This window comes from Oncorhynchus nerka, linkage group LG6 (genome assembly GCF_034236695.1).
Source record: "Oncorhynchus nerka isolate Pitt River linkage group LG6, Oner_Uvic_2.0, whole genome shotgun sequence".
In the NCBI taxonomy this organism is placed as follows: Eukaryota; Metazoa; Chordata; class Actinopteri; order Salmoniformes; family Salmonidae; genus Oncorhynchus; species Oncorhynchus nerka.
This window is the reverse complement of record NC_088401.1, coordinates 59,258,813-59,276,767: the sequence shown is the minus strand read 5'-3', so window position 1 is coordinate 59,276,767 and position 17,955 is coordinate 59,258,813. Positions and strand designations below refer to the sequence as shown.

The following is a 17,955-nucleotide window of genomic DNA, read 5'->3' as shown; positions in this document are numbered from 1 at the left end:
GATGAGGAAACAGGGATGAATGAACCAAAATATTTATTGTTACACAGAGAGATATGGAGTGCAGATCCGGGGAAGCTAGGATGAGTTGCAGAAAAACCAGATGTGGAGACAGAGGTTGGAGTTGGCTGAGTAGAACTTGGTAAACAGATCCTGAGGGGAATCCAATGTAGTGATGGTGAGTAAAATCGAGAACAAGGTAGTTGGGTGGTGAGATGTGGAACAGGAGACAGGAGCAAGAGACAGAGCAGTAACTGCAATGAGAGGATAAAAGGTGTCAGGCAGGGAAACAGGCACAACGGGATCTTGCGTAATAATAAATGGCTAGAATAATAGCTGACTGAGCAGAGATTACAATCTGGCAGAGTGGAAGTGGCAGGACTGAGTATTTGTAGAGGTCTCGATTATGGAACGAGTTGCAGCTGGAAGGGATTTGCTCTGACTCCAGCACACCTGTCTCCAACCACACAATCACACAAAGAGGGAGAGAGTGTGTACTAAAGGAGTAACTGCAGGTAAAGTAGACACCGGATTAACACCAGAGGGCGTAGCAGGAGCAGATGTGACAGTGTGTCCAATAGACTCTTAAGGATTGGTCCCTAATAGAAGTCGACATATCTCATAAAAGAAAACAAGTTTCAAGTTGAGCCTTACGTAATACATAAAACATGACAGGCAGAGAAACAGTCCAGTACCTTGTTTTTATCTTGAACAATGACAACCTTAACATTTGACTAATCAATGACTGCACCTTGATGGATAGAAAAAGTGTCTACGTGCTGGTCCATACTCCAAAGAACCTTGACGACAGCTTCCAGACAACTGACTTCAGACCAGGTAATTATTATTGTGTTTGAGAGAACATGAAAACATTTCATTTAACTGACCCACGTGGAGTGAGCACTAAGTGCCCTGGGGCCGGGCTTTATTCAGCCTGCCAGAGAGAGGGGCCATCACAACAACTCGAAAAACATCAGGGACTTGACCGATATTCAGACGCTATTCTCTTACAGTGAGGTATACTTAGTTGTGTCAACAAATGCTGGACTATATATACCACCATGGCCAGGCCAGACTAGAAAACAAGGTAATACTGTAATTTATTATCAATAACTCATCCTAAGTGAGTAAAGGTAGTGACACATGTCAAGGTCCTTCCTACATTGTACAGTCTGTGTTGACATAGTCTGTAGTGAAACAGAGAGGGTGACTCGGTAACAGTTGTGAAACATTTGCCATCCCTTTTGGCCTAGTGAGATAACTAAACCCCTTTTTCAGCAGGTTCCCATCGGGCAAAAACTGGGTAAATCAATATTGTTTCCACATTATTTCAACCCAAAATGCAATGTGATGACATTGAATGAAGGTGGAAAACTGATTGGATTTGAAAAAAGTAATCAATGTAAGGGAATTTCATATTTTTTCACCCAACTTTGAACCTTTTTGTTGATTTCACGTTAAATTCACGTTTAGTTGACAACTCAACCAAATGTAAATCAAAACTAGATTTTGAACAAAAGTTTGTACCCAGTGGGTTGTGACTAAGAGGGCCAGCTATGTGCCTCTGTTGACAGCTCCAGGGAGAAGGAAATGGGCCCTTGTTTTTCCGGTCCGGTGTCTCACCAGGACACACTCAAGACCTTGAATGAATCCCCCAGATGTGTGACGAGGGATGGGTCATCTAATCCCCGACTTGGCCTTCTGTGTGGAAATTGATGTCATTCCCGGCCGGCACCGGGCACATCACAGGAGATTGCCCGGGTACCGGACTGAGAAGCTATCATTAGGTTAGCTGTGGAGGGGGAAAACATTTTCCTCCAAAAGGCAGTGACTGGCGTCTGTTCGTAAACTTGGGAGTGACGCACCAAACCAGGTAATCAACGAAGGGACTTCCCTTCATTTAAAACTGTTGGCTGCTGTGGCTGACAGCTTGGGTCCTGAATCAAGGAAAGATTCTCCCAAAACCACTCATTCTTTTAAATGTATAGTGTTAAATAACACTGAGAATAATATTTTTTTGTGAACAAATGTTTCATTTTGGTATTATAATAAGGTTGGCAGCAACATGGGGAAAAAAAATGTGGGAATCTGTTGCAACTCTTTATTGGCTGGCTAGCTAGCAAAGTAGCTGGTTACAATAATACCAAAGACAATATTAGCATGTAAAGCAGCTAGTTAGCTGTACAATCGCCTAAACAAACTGCACTATCAATTTAGGAGTCTTTAATTTCACCATGTTTAACCTGCAGATCGATGTACCTGTCATTCACAACACAAAATCACAAAATCAAGTCTGTACTTAAACCCCATTGAAAACCTGTGGCTTGAATTGAAGAGGGCAGTCCATTAGCGCAGACAAAGGATATCAAGGTTCTGAAAAGATTCTGTATGGAGGAGTGGTCTAAGAAACCTCCCAGTGTGTTCTCCATTCTCATAAAAGGTTTTAGAAAAAGGCCATTAACCCTAGCAAGGTGAGATTTTGAAAGGTATTAAAAACAGACGTGGAAATCATTTTGACCCCTATCTTAAAAAAAAAGTATATTACTTATTAAACAAAATCTCTTTCTCTGAGCAAATGTATTTGTATAACATCATATATTCGTCACACATTTTTTTACACATACAATATAGCTAATTATTTGTCATTTATTTGAGTATTTTTTGGTCATCTTTATCAACAGTGGCAATAATTTTGGACCTAACGCTAAGTGGCAAGGTTATTTGTACACTCACCAATTCATGTTTGACCCCAAAATATCTTCAGGGAAAGGAGCTGGTTGCTCGGTTTGACACAAACTCCTTGGATGATGATATGATGTAAATGAAATGATTTAATAACACAAATTACCCAGTGTGTTGTGTTGGTGTGTACTCTAACACATATCAGTCCTAAAAACACTTACAGTCACGATGGTGGGGTCCCGCAAGTTACTGTTGGCAACATGCCATCAGACCATGTGGACCAGGTTTTGGCTATCCTCTTTCCATAGACATGTTCTGACATGCTTGCATCCACTTTGGGGGAGGTATAAAGGAAACAGCACGCCACCTGGTGGATAATTGTGTTGGTGTTTATAAAAAAAATAAAAAACTGCCATCCAACGTGCTGTTCCCTGCCCTGAGCATTGTTTTCCACTCCCACACAGCCCAAGTCTATTTGTTTGCATGTCAAACACAAACTACATTTGAAATAACTGATATTTGCCCCATGAATATTTCTGCACAAGCGTGTGTGTAAAGGCTTTACGATACCTGAAGCAGACCTGATCCCGAGCAGTATAAACCTATGATGATATAGGTCAGGTTACACAAGGACTATACTACCTGCCACTCCAATGTGATGAGTAGCAAACCAGGGCAGCCTGCTCTGCCCATCCCCCAGCCACAGAGACAGAATGGCTTGGTCCTGTTTGGCGTGATGGTAGGTGAAGCCATGAGCAGAGGCAGCTGCGGCACAACGGCTAAAAGAGATAGGCACATGAAGCCATACTGCCACCCGGCCCTCTGTCCTCCACTGAGCCAAAGAGTCTGAAAAACAAACAAAACATCACACAGTCAAAGGAACATGTCTGAGTAGATTCATCATTCAGTATCTGAGTAGATGTATACTGAACAAAAATATAAACGCAACATGCAACAATTTCAAAGATTTTAATGAGTTACAGATCATATAAGGAAATTATATATGTATCATCAATTTAAATAAATTCATTAGACCCCAATCTATAGATTTCACATGACTGGGAATACAGATATTCTTAAAGTATCCGTTGGTCACAGATACCTTAAAAATAATAGGCCACACAATGGGCCTCAGTATCTTGTCAATGTATCTCTGTTCATTCCAAATGCCATCAATTATGTTCAACGTCCGTCGCTTATGCCTTCTCATACCATAACTCCACCAGCACCATTGGGCAATCCGTTCACAACGTTGACATCAGCAACAAGTTGAGGCCAGTTGGACGTATGCCAAATTCTCTAAAACGACGTTGGATGCGGTTTATGGTGGAGAAATTAGCATTACATTATCTAGCAACAGATTTAGTCCTTTGCTGATTATTTTGGCAAAGGAGAAAGGCTCACTAACAGGGATGTCAACAAATTTGTGCACAAAATTTCTGAGAAATACGATTTTGGTGCATATGTAAAAAACGCCACCCATGCCCAGTCAGGTGGAATCCGTAGATTAGGGCCTAATACATTTGTTTCAATTGACTGATTTCATGATATGAACTGTAACTCGGTAAAATCGTTGCATTTATATTTTTGTTCAGTATATATTCTTTTTCCACCACTGGTGAGCGTGGCCAAATATCTATATTTTCATGTCACCCAATATATAGCGGATGGTTTGAATAAAAGCAAATATATAGTGTAACGCGCCGGACCTCGGGCTCAAAGGTCGAGGGTTCGAGACCTGCTCCCTGCTGTTTCATTACATTCTTGTCAGAAGTGATCGGACCTTACATCCAGGACAGTGCGTGTGCTGAGCATTGAAACATTAAGAACTCTTTCCATGACAAACTGACCAGGTGTTCTTAATGTTCTGTACACTCAGTGTGTGTTTGACACCCAGGTCTACATACCTCGTAGTAAATTAATAAATACTCATTCGCTGATATCTGCCGAATCTGTGCACCTTCCCAGACAAAACATTTACATTCATCCCCTGCTCGTTCTGTAGTTGTGCTGAGCATGTGAATTCTCGACCAGCCCTCGATGACCCTATACTATAGTATCCGTAAAGCGAAGCGTTTTAATTGAAAGCGCATTTCTTACTATATGTTGTAGTTTGCAAGTAAGAGTTAGAGTTAACATGTTATAAAAGCCTTTACATATATTTTCATGGAAAAGCGTCCCTGAAATGTTACTTACTCGCGGGTTACATAAATACATTAAGTAAACGCTGAAGTTGCATAAATACCGTTATATACTTCACATTTATGTGGCCATCTTTGCTACATTTCTTTTGCGTTTTTGTAAGTTGCTAGCAAGTAAAATGATATCATACAAAGCTATATTATGTTAAATATATATATATATTCTGACGCATCATCCGTTTTCGAACCAAAATAGAAAAATAGAGTTTCAAAGCAGAATTACTACGGCATTTACGGTAAAAGAAGCGGGACTGAACTTCAATCAGGACGTTTATCTCAGTTGATTCACCCATGCTGGTGTTAAAACTTCTGCTTCACATGCACACTGTTGATAAATTAAAGACAAAGAAAGAAAAACAAAAGCAAAGTTAGGAGAGTCAATGATGGTGACAACTCAAAGGAACTGAGAGATGGCTCTAGTGATTTAAATAGCCTGCAAAGCTCGGGCACGAGGCAGCGATCGCAACAACAACAACTAATTTACAGGTATTGACTCAGTTGAGAAAAGTAGCTAGTTAACGCTAGTTAGCTAGTTATGTTGCTCTTAAATAATATGGCTGAATACAATGTACAATTCATGTACCATATATTTTCGTCATTTAGTAGAAGCAGTTATCCAGAGCGACTAACAGGAGTAAATCGGGGTAAGTGCCATGCTCAAGGGCACATCAAAAGATGTTTAATCTGCTCGGTGATTCCGGTTACTGGGCCAACGCTCTTTTAACCGCTAGGCTATGTGCCGCCCGAAAAAGATGTCACAAACCTACCAAGAGAGGGCCACCCACCAAAACTGACGGACTAGGCAAGGAGGACATTAATCAGATAGGCAACAAAGATAACGTGGGGTGGCAGGTAGCCTAGTGGTTAGAGCATTGGGCCAGTAGGTTGCAAAATCAAATCCCCCAGCTGACAAGGTACAACTCTTTCATTCTGCCCCTGAACAAGCTCCTAGGCCGTCATTGAAAATAAGAAATTGTTCTTAACTGACTTGTCTAATTAAATAAAGGTCAAATAAATATACATACCAATTAACATGGAGGCATGCACTTACTTGCTGATGATGGATGGAAGTTGCAATGAGTACACACATTGCCTTGCATGTAACCTCCAGCAGGCCCCCAACTCCACAAGAAAGCCCCCCCTGCAGGGATGTGTGGTATGCCAGTGATTTCACTCTTGACAAAACGTTCTCTTTTGCAGTTTAGAAAGTCCTAACATTCTATTTAAACATTTTGTGTACAGCAGATTATAAACTTCCCAAAATATTCAGGACATCAGCAGGGCTGAGTGTAAAAGCAGGATGACCAGTCCTATTGTCGAGCCATACTGGGCAACAGGAGGTATGTCAACAATGTTTATCAACATAATGGAGTATTGTATATGTGCATGTGCTTATTGACAATGAATTGTGCTGTGGGAAGACAATATCAACAATTGACACAGACACAGTTGATATGTGTCTGGCCTGCCCGGCATCATCTTTCCCCGGGAGTTAAGTGGGCCTACAGAAAAGTACTCCGAACAGCCTGAAAGTGAAGCCTGGGGATGGAGTGACTCTTCACTCCCTGAAAGGGCCTGTGTTACAGGCAGAAGATGTGCATCTCTCCACCAGGTAAAGTAGTAGGTTTAAAGGCGTCTGCATGCTTCCCATCCAAAACAATTCAGAACAGTTTGTGCATATATAATGATGACGTTTTTGTTCGTTTTGGTCTTCGGCAAGGTTTTTTTTCACGTGTTGTGCACATTATTTTTTACTTGAGGCAAGCTGAATTTCTGTACCCAAAGATTATGCCCCTTCCTTGGTCGTAGGTCAACAGTACAGATTCTTCAATGAAGTGTTTGTTGTCATTCAACAAAAGACGACTCACTTTCATGTACATTTTTTTCACTTGAGAAATACTGCACCAAATATCTTAGTTAGATGTACAATTGTGCAATTATGGTCTTCTTGGCAAAATTGACATTCCTTGAGCTGTCTTAGATACAGTCTGACTAGTCTGACTAGGAAGTACACAGGCTACGGCATCTTAAGATGGACAAACAGTACTATTGCTGATTTTTCAAGTGAAGGTATTTTAAGGGAGTATATGAGGAACACTCTTTTGGAGTTTAGCCGAGTTTGGCTAGGTGCACGCCGAACTGAAGCATTGGAAGCCATAAGACTAACCTCACTTTACTTGTACAGCCATACACCATAAAATGTTTTATACTTATAGATAAATGTCGCCATCTGCTGGTCATACACCTGCAACAACAGTTTGACAGTCAATTGAGTGATGACTCAGAAATGCCATCACAGTTTGGTTAATTGCATGATGAATGTTAAATGCACTCTTGCTTTTTATTTCTAAATGCAGACAGAAGGATGATGCGCTCCATTTGGAAGAATTCTGTAACTTCTTTCTCCGATCTTCGGGTTAGACAGTTTATTTTTCATGGGACTACATAACAGGGGATATATGTTATTATTTTTTCAATTTAACTAGGCAAGTAAGTTAAGAACAAATTCTTATTTACAATGACGTCCTACCGGGGAACAATGGGTTAACTGCCTTGTTTAGGAGCAGAACGACATATTTTTACCTTGTCAGCTCTGGGATTTGATCCAGCAACCTTTCGGTTACTGGCCCAACGATCTAACCACTAGGCTACCACCCGCGCCAAATATGTAATGTAACACTTTTCAATGTAACACTTTGCATTACATTACATACACTCATATTTCAGATGGAAAGATCCCACTCTCTGGAAACTTACTCTCCCTGATGTATTTCGGCGGAGCGTGAAGTCTGCGGGTGACGGGGGTCGACGGCCACTCCCTGGAGAGACCCCTACCTACCCCGGGACTGGAGCCTGATACAGAGGAGGCCTCTGACGAGCTCAGCCCTGGGCTCCACCTCCAGGGATCCGGCGCAGCCTGGTCCCGCATCCAGTACCCCATGCAGGCCCGCCTGTATGCCCTGTGTCCCTGCAACCCCCAGACTCCCACTGAGTCTGAGCAGGGCATTCTCAGTCTAGAGGTGGAGAATAAGGTGAAGTTCAGAGACAGGCACAAAGAGGCTCAAGAGGAGGAGGATACGGCAGCCCTGAGGTCTAAAGTCATATACAGTATGATCCCGAGAGAGACTTCTCCAACTACGGTACACAAATTACTTTCCTTTGAATTGGAAAATTCTTCATCAAAAACGATATGCTATATCTCAAATTCACGAAAACTGAACTCTGATTTTATGCATTTGATTCCATTTTTGTGCTTATGTGATGTTGATTATGTTATTTTTGCATACAGGAATCACACCTCCTAGCGGGGTTCTCCTTTATGGCCCCCCGGGAACAGGAAAGACTATGATTGGATGAGCCATAGCCAATGAGGTCGGGGCACATATGACTGTAATCAACCGTCCATAAATCATTAGCAAGTATGGTCATATTATTGCTACCTAATGAAATGTGGTTGGTTACCAAGTACAAGATCATGTATTGAGGGTTAGTGGTGCTTGTACATCCATATCAAGTGACCTTTGTTTATTTTGTTCTCATGTTCGACCTGTCTTTACAGATTTTATGGTGAAACAGAGGTCAGATTGAGGCAGATATTCACAGGAGCCCCTCAAAGGTATATATTGAGAGAAAAAATACATATCAACCTTAGAAATGCAGACTGACATCCAAAATATCCCCCTCTCTCCTGGACATCCTTCAGACATTCTCCCTCTGTCTGCTGAGTGTCTGCTGAATCTTGGTTTTTGTTCTGTCAGCGAATCAGTCTAATGAGAAAAAGAGACCGCAGGCCCACGATCAGAGATGGCTCGACAGCCGCCCTCCGCCCCTTTAGAGAACACAGGGAGCCTGGGAAACCCATCACCGATGGTCGCCATGACGTGCCAAATTGGCATCACGTTATGGCCAAGTATATCTTCATCTCCCCAGCCCAGCTCCTTGGTGCAGATGGTGCACTGAAGCAGCTGCTCTCCCTCCTGCTGTCTGTTTTCCATACCGATGCTAAGTCTTGTTGTATAATCCAAGGTCACCAACCACCAAGGGCCTGCTGCTGTGGAATGTGGCGAAAGCACTTCCTGCTCCCAGAATTCTTGTCTCTCCACTCTCACTGTAGTTTATTTGTGTTTTGGTCCATCTGCTGGCCCTGTGGTATAGGGGGAGGTGGAAATAGCTTTATTTCTCAGCCGGACCACCCATTTTAGAACATAGTACAAGGAGCTCTGTTAGAGTATTAAAATTGTATTGCCAGATAATGCCTTATAGTTTCAGAAGATGTAAACCAGTAATTTATTAAGCCTTCAGACACATTTATTGTGTGGAAATGTCCTTTATGTTTGAGCTTTTGGTGTTGGGGTCATTGGTTAGGACTAAGATTATTGATTAATAATTTATTACACCTACATGCTCAAATTCAAGCACAGTCATACTACCATAAAAGCATACTTGCTTCATCCTACTGTTCCAATTGCTCTCTTACATTAACACCCCTCATTTAGTGATTGAACACTTGTTTTACCAGGGAAGTTGACTGAAAGTTGAGCGCACATTCTCATACCACTGTAACATTCCTAACTGTCCTGGTTTGTCTCTTCCTCCAGGAGGGCCACTCAGGCCAGCTGCTGATCCTAGGGGCCACCAACCGGCCCCACGCCCTGGACCCAGCTTTCTAAATCAAAATGTATTTGTCACATGCGCCGAATACAACCTTAACGTGAAATGCTTACTTACAAGCCCTTAACCAACAATGCAGTTCAAGAAAGAGTTAAGAAAATAAAACATTATTAAAAAGTTTCACAATAAAATAACAATAATGAGGCTATATCCAGGGGGTACCGGTGCCAAGTCAATGTGCGGGGGTACAGGTTAGTCGAGGTAATTTGTACATGTAGGTATGAGTAAAGTGACTATGCATAGATAATAGGCAGCGCGTAGCAGCATTGAAAAAACAAATGGAAGGGGGAGGGTCAATGTAAATAGTTTGGGTGGACATTTAGTTCAGGTAGGCTGTTGATTACTTGTTCAGCAGTCTCATGGCTTCGGGGTAGAAGCTGTCAAGGAGCCTTTTGGTCCTAGACTTGGCGCTCCAGTACCGCTTGCCGCTCTGGTATCGATTGCTGACCTTCCTCTAACACCGCCTAGTATAAAGGTCCTGGATGGCAGAAGCTTGGCCCCAGTGATGTACTGGGCCGTACGCACTACCCTCTATAGCGCCTTACGGTCAGATGCCGAGCAGTTTCCATGCCAGGCGGTGATGCAACCGGTCAGGATGCTCTCGATGGTGCAGCTGTAGAACTTTTTGAGGATTTGGGGACCCATGCCAAATCTTTTCAGTCTCTTGAGGGGGAAAAGGCGTTGTGCCCTCTTCACAACTGTCTTGGTGTGTTTGGACCATGATAGTTTGTAGGTGATGTGGACACCAAGGAACTTGAAACTCTCGACCCGATCCACTTCAGCCCCGACAATGTTAATGGGGGCCTGTTCAGCCCTCCTTTTCCTGTAGTCCACGACCAGCTCATTTGTCTTGCTCACATTGATATAGAGGTTGCTGTCCTGGCACCACACTGCCAGGTCTGATCGTTGTCGGTGATCACGCCTACTACCACTGTTGTGTCGTCAGAAAACGTAATGATGGTGTTGGAGTCTTGTTTGGCCACGCAGTCGTGGGTGAGCAGGGAGTACAGGAGGGGACTAAGCACGCGCTTCTGAGGGGCCTCAGTGTTGAGGATCAGCGTGGCAGATGTGTTGTTGCCTACCCCACTCCATGTTGTGGTTTATTTAGAGCTGGATTACTGCGAGGCCTACGAGACAGAGTGGCTCACCTCACCAACCCGCTGAGACTCCTGACCTAAGGAAGTGGTCTTGTACTTTGGCTTGTGGGTCCCATTGAGAAAAACCTTCTTTAAAGTAAAACCCAAACCATTTACTTGTTGTGAAATTCCTCATGGCCCATACAGCCTTAACCCTGCAACTCAATCCCCCTAACCGGGAAATAGTGTCAGGAAACCAGGATGTTGGGGTGTTTCTGTGGTGGTCAGTTGTGTGTGTGTGTGTGCAAGACGCTGAGAGCCTCCTGGGTGGTCCCGGGGATGTGGCATATTGCATTTCCAGAGGAGGCTACTACCTCGGCTCGCAGAATTGCTCTGGCAAAGAGCGTGATTTACCGTCCGTAGAGGCCAGACGTGACTGGCAGTGTTTTCAGAGAAAACCCCTGGAGGAAAGAGATTCCCCCCCCCCCCTCTGTCCAATCCCGAAACACAAAGCTCAAGACAAACACAGAACCTCACGTGCGCCACAGGAAAAAACGAGAAGATTGGAGCTCTTTGCCGTGTCTGACCATGTCATGGCTCAGTTAATAGCTCTATACTTACCAGTAATGCTATTTCATACAATTGGTCAAATGAACCCATTCTTCTGTCCTATAAAAAGGTTTAACACTACTGTATTGTACTAAGGGGGACAACTGTAGGATGTTTGTGTGTTTCCGCACGTACAATGTAATAACAACATCATGGAGATGGCCATACACAACCTTGTGGTCTTTGTTGAGTTGAGGGACAGACCCCTAGCAGACCCTGTCCATCCATCACCATGTTGATGTGTTTTTTCCTCTGCTGCCGTCATGAAAACATCTCAAGGAACCCCAGTTGTTTCCCCCAATTCCCTGTCCTCTTCTGGTAACAATGACCTGCAAGGGGGAACGTGCCTCGCTGCAGCCCCTCTTCCTGTAAAGATGGGGGGAGCAGCGAGGGTGTCACACACACGACCGGACCCCCCCCACACACACACACACACATCCAATACAATGGTGCTCTGCCAGACCCGGCTGCATAAGGCTATTTGTAGCTTCTCCTCTTCAGCTCCCTCTCTGTCACGCTCTCTCAACTCACTCACCCAGGACCTCTGCCTTGCTACCACACTTGTCTGCTTTCCTGAAGTGTCTTAGGCTATGTAATATCTCAGTGCAGTGATATCGTAGAATAGAAGTGGTATTTGAAGTCAACACAAGCTGTTATGCACCATATTCACTGTGAGGCTATGCTAGATTGCAGGATAGGTCAGCCTTCATTTGCAGCCTATGAGTAGAATTCATTAGACCAAGTATATTCTGACTTACTCAATAGAAACCTCTGGTGAAATAGAAATAGAAACCTCTAGTGGAGAACATTAGAACATAATACTTAGTTGAACTGCTAGGAAGTCTTAGTGCAGTGTGCCTCAAATGGCGGCCCAAGGGCCAAATTTTGCCCGCAGTTGAATTGTCAGACATGAAAGACTAAAAACACCAGCAAATCAGCTCCATGTGATTTTAGTTTTGGAAATCTGCGCCAAAGAATTCAAACGCAGTAGAGAGAGACGCGATCGTGTACAAATGTAAGCAAGGTTCAAAATGATTGTTTCAGTCAAGTATTATGTCTGTCTGGTTTCTGGCAGTCAATTTTTCAGTCATAAAATGATTTCTAATTCTGTTCTGTCCCCCTGAACATCCCCTCAAGAAAGCGTCAGCCCACGGCTGAATCTAGTTGATGGGCGATGTGTCTTAGGGAGTAGTTACAATATATATCTAAAATCCTACAGTAGTCTTTTTCCCGCTCTCTGTCTTGGGCCATAATTACATTTCACAATGAATAACATATAAATGGAGAAATCAATGATGGTGAAGAGTTAGTCAGATAAACCTCATGAAGAACAATTGAAAGGTGGCCTATTGTAGGCCTATTGATTTGGACAGACGTTTTGGTAAATCAATCTCTATTGTAGCCATCCATGATTTCCACCTTTTTGAATGGAGATCAGTCCGCTTTTCTGTCATGCCGTCTCTCCCAGGAGTTTGGGGTCTTTGTTGTCGTCGTGTTGGTGAACTGATCCAGGTTGTGGCAGATGATTCATTTCTTCAGTATTAACCGTGTCGGTTGTTGTGTGCCACATGTGGACCCACTACAAAGCAGGGAACCCCTTTGGTAGGAGAATAGGAGCAATGTACTGTGCTTAGACTATTGGTTGTTAAGTAGAACTTATTTATTAAAAAAACACATTGCCATGTTTAAACTATTATGCTTTTGTTTGTCCAAAAAGTACTTGAGTTACGTTTTGCGTTAGGGTTCATGTCTGCCTAGCTAGCTTAGTTGATATATAGATGTGTTGTGCTACAAGTATTGTTTTTTAACTCGAGGCCTTCAGATTGAAACGTTGGAATTTATTATTTGAAGATTATTAATTGTAACCAGACAGTGACCTTGCTGAGGAGTTCTGGAAATCTGTTTTTGGAATGGCGATTACTTTATTGCGTAGGTATGAGGGGGGGAAATGGCAGAGAGAAATGAGGTGAGTATTCTGTTTGACATAACTTTTGCGGCAAAGACATGAATGAGACAAACCGTGCTAAATGCTAGATGTGTGTTTACAGAGGCAGCCTTCCATATAAAGCACTTTTCCTGACTCCCCTGTCCTTTTAAAGACACTTTTGGAATTTCAGGACAGGCTACATAAATATTGCCGGGTCAGTATGTGAAGTTTATTTTGGGGCTCTGTTTATAAAATCCGGAAATGTTCGCTGTGTACTCTTTAACCTCGGTCCTTACCTTCACCTAATGGCAGCATTCTCGCTCGCTCTTTTTTTAAGGGGGCTTTATTGGCATGGGAAACATATGTTAACATTGCCAAAACAAGTGAAGTAGATAATATACAAAAGTGAAATAAATAACAAAAATGAACAGTAAACATTACTCACAGAAGTTCCAAAATAATAAAGACATTACAAATCTCATTATGTGTGTGTGTGTATATATACAGTGTTGTAACGATGTGCAAATGGTTAAAGTACAAAAGGGAAAATAAATAAATATGGGTTGTATTTACAATGGTTTTTGTTCTTCACTGGTTGCCCTTTTCTTGTGGCAAAAGGTCACAAATATTGCTGATGTGATGGTACACTGGTATTTCACCCAGCAGATATGGGAGTTTATCAAAATCGGGTTTGTTTTTCAAATTTTTTGTGGATCTGTGTAATCTGAGGGAAATATGTCTCTAATATGGTCATACATTGGGCAGGTGGTTAGGAAGTGCAGCTCAGCTTCCACCTCATTTTGTGGGCAGTGTGCACATAGCCTGTCTTCTCTTGAGAGCCATGTCTGCCTACAGTGGCCTTTCTCAATAGTAAGGCTATGCTCACTGAGTCTGTACTTAGTCAAAGCTTTCCTTAAGTTTGGGTCAGTCACAGTGGTCAGGTATTCTGCCACTGTGTACTCTCTGTTTAGGGCCAAATAGCATTCTAGTTTGCTCTGTTTTTTGTTAATTACTTGACACGTTGGAAATAATTATCTTTTTGTTTTCTCATAATTTGGTTGGGTCTAATTATGTTGCTGTCCTGGGGCACTGTGGGTTGTGTTTGTGAACAGAGCCCCAGTACCAGCTTGCTTAGGGGACTCTTCTCCGGGTTCTTCTCTTTGTAGGTCATGGCTTTATTATGGAAGGTTTGGGATTCACCTCCTTTTTGGTGGTTGTAGAATTTAACGGCTCTTTTCTGGATTTTGATAATTAGCCGGGTATTGGCCTAATTCTGCTCTGCATGCATTATTTGGTGTTCTACGTTGTACACGTATATTCTTTTCAGAATTCTGCATGTAGTCTCAATTTGGTGTTTGTCACATTTTGTGAATTCTTGGTTGGTGAGCGGACCCCAGACCTCACAACCAATGGGTTCTATAACAGATTCAAGTATTTTTAGCCAGATCCTAATTGCCACGTTGAATTTTATGTTCCCTTTGATGGCATAGAATGCCCTTCTTGCCTTGTCTCTCAGATTGTTCACAGCTTTGTGGAAGTTACCTGTGGCGCTGATGTTTAGGCCAAGGTATGTATAGTTTTTTGTGTGCTCTAGGGCAACAGTGTCAAGATGGAATTTGTATTTGTGGTCCTGGCGACTGGACCTTTTCTGGAACATTATTTTGGTCTTACTGAGATTTACCATCAGGACCCATGTCTGGCAGAATCTGTGCAGAATATCTAGGTGCTGCTGTAGGCCCTCCTTGGTTGGTGACAGAAGCACCAGATCACCAGCAAACAGTAGACATTTGACTTCAGATTCTAGTAGGGTGAGGCCGAGTGCTGCAGTCTTTTCTAGTGCCCTCGCCAATTCGTTGATGTATATGTTGAAGAGGGTGGGGCTTAAGCTGCATCCCTGTCTCACCCCACGGCCCTGTGGGAAGAAGTCATCTGTGTGTTTTTTTCCTGTTTTAACTCCACACTTGTTTGTGTACATGGATTTTATAATGTCATATGTTTTTCCCCCAACACCACTTTCCATCAATTTGTATAGCAGACCCTCATGCCGAATTGAGTCGAAGGCTTTTTTGAAATCAACAAAGCATGAGAAGACTTTGCCTTTGCCTTTGTTTTGGTTTGTTTGTTTGTCAATTAGGGTGTGCAGGTTGAATATGTGGTCTGTTGTACGGTAATTTGGTAAAAAGCCAATTTGACATTTGCTCAGTACATTGTTTTCACTGATGAAATGTACGAGTCTGCTGTTAATGATAATACAGAAGATTTTCCCAAGGTTGCTGTTGACGCATATCCCGCGGTAGTTATTTGGTTCAAATTTGTCTTCTCTCTCTCTCTCATTTTTCTATATCTTTCTCAGACAGAGACAGCGAGAGAGATGGAGAAAGAGAGACAGTCTTTGTGTGTCTGTCTTTCTCTTTCTCTCAGTAGTAGAAATGTAATAAATATGGAAAATGAAACTTTAACTAACTTATAGCTAAATAACAGTCATCTTCACCATTACATCAGTACTACAACTACCATCATCATTACTACTACCACCACCATCACTAAACTGCTATGATTACCATTACCACCCATACCACTACTATTTGCAATGATAAACAACAACAATAATAATATTTATAATAAGTAAGTTACTGCTTACTATGCAGATGTTATTATTCAGTGTCCCTCAGGCTATGGCAGGCAAATACATATTTGGCATCAAGAAGAGCCATTGCTCCTGCAAGAGAGCCCATGAGTATTTTTTATTTTTCCTCTGGGTTTACTAAGTGAAAATTTGGAATAAATGTAGCCATTTCTGTGAATAATGAATCTCTTTGTGAGGAATATTTTTCACTGTAAATGAGAAAGTGCATCTCTGTCTCTACCTCCTCTGTCATGCAGTAACCACATACGCTCCTCTTTGGGTAGCCATGTCTTTTTATGTCTGCCGGTTTCTATTGCCAATTGGTGGTCACTCAGCCTGTACTTGGTAAGAATCTGTCTCTGCTTCGTATCTCTGACAGTAGAGATAATCAGCCAATTCATATTCTCTGTTTAGGGTCAGACAGCAATTTAGTCGGCTTTGGGATTTTGTTTACTTTTTCCAATGTTGTAAATATGAGTCCTTTGATTGGTTCATGATTTTGTTTATTGGAATTCTTTCTTTTGAAGCAGAGCTGGTGTCAGCTTGGTTGGTTATGTCCAACACCAGCTGACTGAGAGGGCTCGTTTCTGGGCTCAGCTCTTGGGTTTGAAGTGCTTTAAATTGCAGACTTGAATTTAGATGTAGCCAAAAGTTTAATGATTTTTTCTGCATTTTCATTACTACTGGAAAGCAGCCCAATTCTGCCCTACATTCATTAGTTGGTATATTTCTCTGGACTTGTAGAATGTGTTTTCCCCACATTTTAAAGTCCAGTTTATTGAGTGGCCCCCAAACCTCACTTCCGTAAAGAGCTATTGGTACACTCAAATATTTTGGTCCAAATTCTAATTGGGATGTTGATTTTGAATAATTTCATTTTTATTGCATACAATGCTCTGCGGGCTTTTTCTTTGAGTGCATTCACTGCCATATTAAAGTTTCCTGATGCAGATATGGACAGACCAAGGTCTAATTTTCTGTGTGTTCAATTATGGTGTTATTCAGGGTGAATTCATATTTGTGCTTCTGACATGTTTTTTTTTTTTTAGGAAAATCATGATTTTCGTTTTTTGGAAATTTACTGCCAGGGCCAAATTATGGCAATACTGCTCTAGAATATTAATGTTCTGTTGAAGACCTTCTTTGGTTGGTGACAGAAGTACCAAGTCATCAGCATGTAGCAGGTATTTCACCTCTGTGTCAAATAGTATGAGTCCTGGCGCTGGAGAATGGTCCAACATGTCTGCTAATTCATTGATATAAATGTTGAAAACCTGCAGCCTTGTCTCACACCTCGACGTTGTGAAAAGAATTCTGTTCTTTTGGTTTTTGATTTTATTGCCGACTTGTTTTCTGTGTACATACATTTTATTAAGTCATACACCTTACCACCAAGCCCACTATGGAGAATTTTGTAGAATAGCCTTTCGTGCCAAATAGAATCAAATGCTTTTTCAAAGTCAATAAAGCAAGCAAATATTTTGCCCTCTTTTCTTTTGGTGGACGTGTTTATTAATTAGTTTGTGTAAGGTGTATGGTCAGTAGTGGAATGGTTAAGGAGAAAGCAAATTTGACATATACTTATTACATTGGTTTTCTTGAAGAAAGGTTTGAATTCTTGAATTAAAAATGCTACAGAAAACCTTTCCCAAGTTGCTGTTTAACTCAAGTTCCCCTGTAATTATTAGGGTCTGATTTGTCTCCACTTTTGTGGATCGGGGAGATGAGCCCCTGGTTCCAGACATCGGGGAAGCAGCCAGAAGTTAAAACCATGTTGAACAATTTAAGCGCAGCATTTTGCAACTCAGGTATGCTGTTTATCAGCATTTCATTTCTGATGTTATCTAGACCACAAGCCTTCTTTGATTTTATAGATTTGAGTTTTTCATTTAGTTCTTGTTGGGTTATTGGGTAATCTAATGGATTTTGGTTGTTTTTAATGACTGGTTCAAGGATGTTCAAATTTTCTTTAATTTGTTATTGGTTCTGTTGTAAGTCTTTTTGTGGAATGTTTTTGTTTAGATTATCAAAATAAGTTTTCCAAATTCCTTCATCTTGTATGGCTAATTCTTGTGGCTTTGTCGTGCTTAAATAGTTCCACAGAACTGATTTTGGTCAATTGCGTTTTCAATTTCACCAAGTGTCTTGTTAGTACACTGCTCAAAA

General features: G+C 41.8%; 1 long non-coding RNA gene and 1 pseudogene across 1 annotated transcript; one reads left to right on the top strand and one right to left on the bottom strand.

Moving 5' to 3' along the window:
* Positions 1–16: 16 nt before the first annotated feature.
* On the bottom strand, positions 17–4,978 carry LOC115130788 (uncharacterized). Its single transcript, XR_003863846.2, has 3 exons — positions 4,587–4,978; positions 2,901–3,525; positions 17–251 (listed from the first exon to the last, which is right to left on the bottom strand). It is a non-coding gene; the product is annotated as an uncharacterized LOC115130788 (long non-coding RNA).
* A 935-nt stretch (positions 4,979–5,913) lies between these two features.
* Positions 5,914–17,955, top strand: part of LOC115130787 (ATPase family gene 2 protein homolog A-like) — a 169,311-nt pseudogene continuing 157,269 nt past the window's right edge.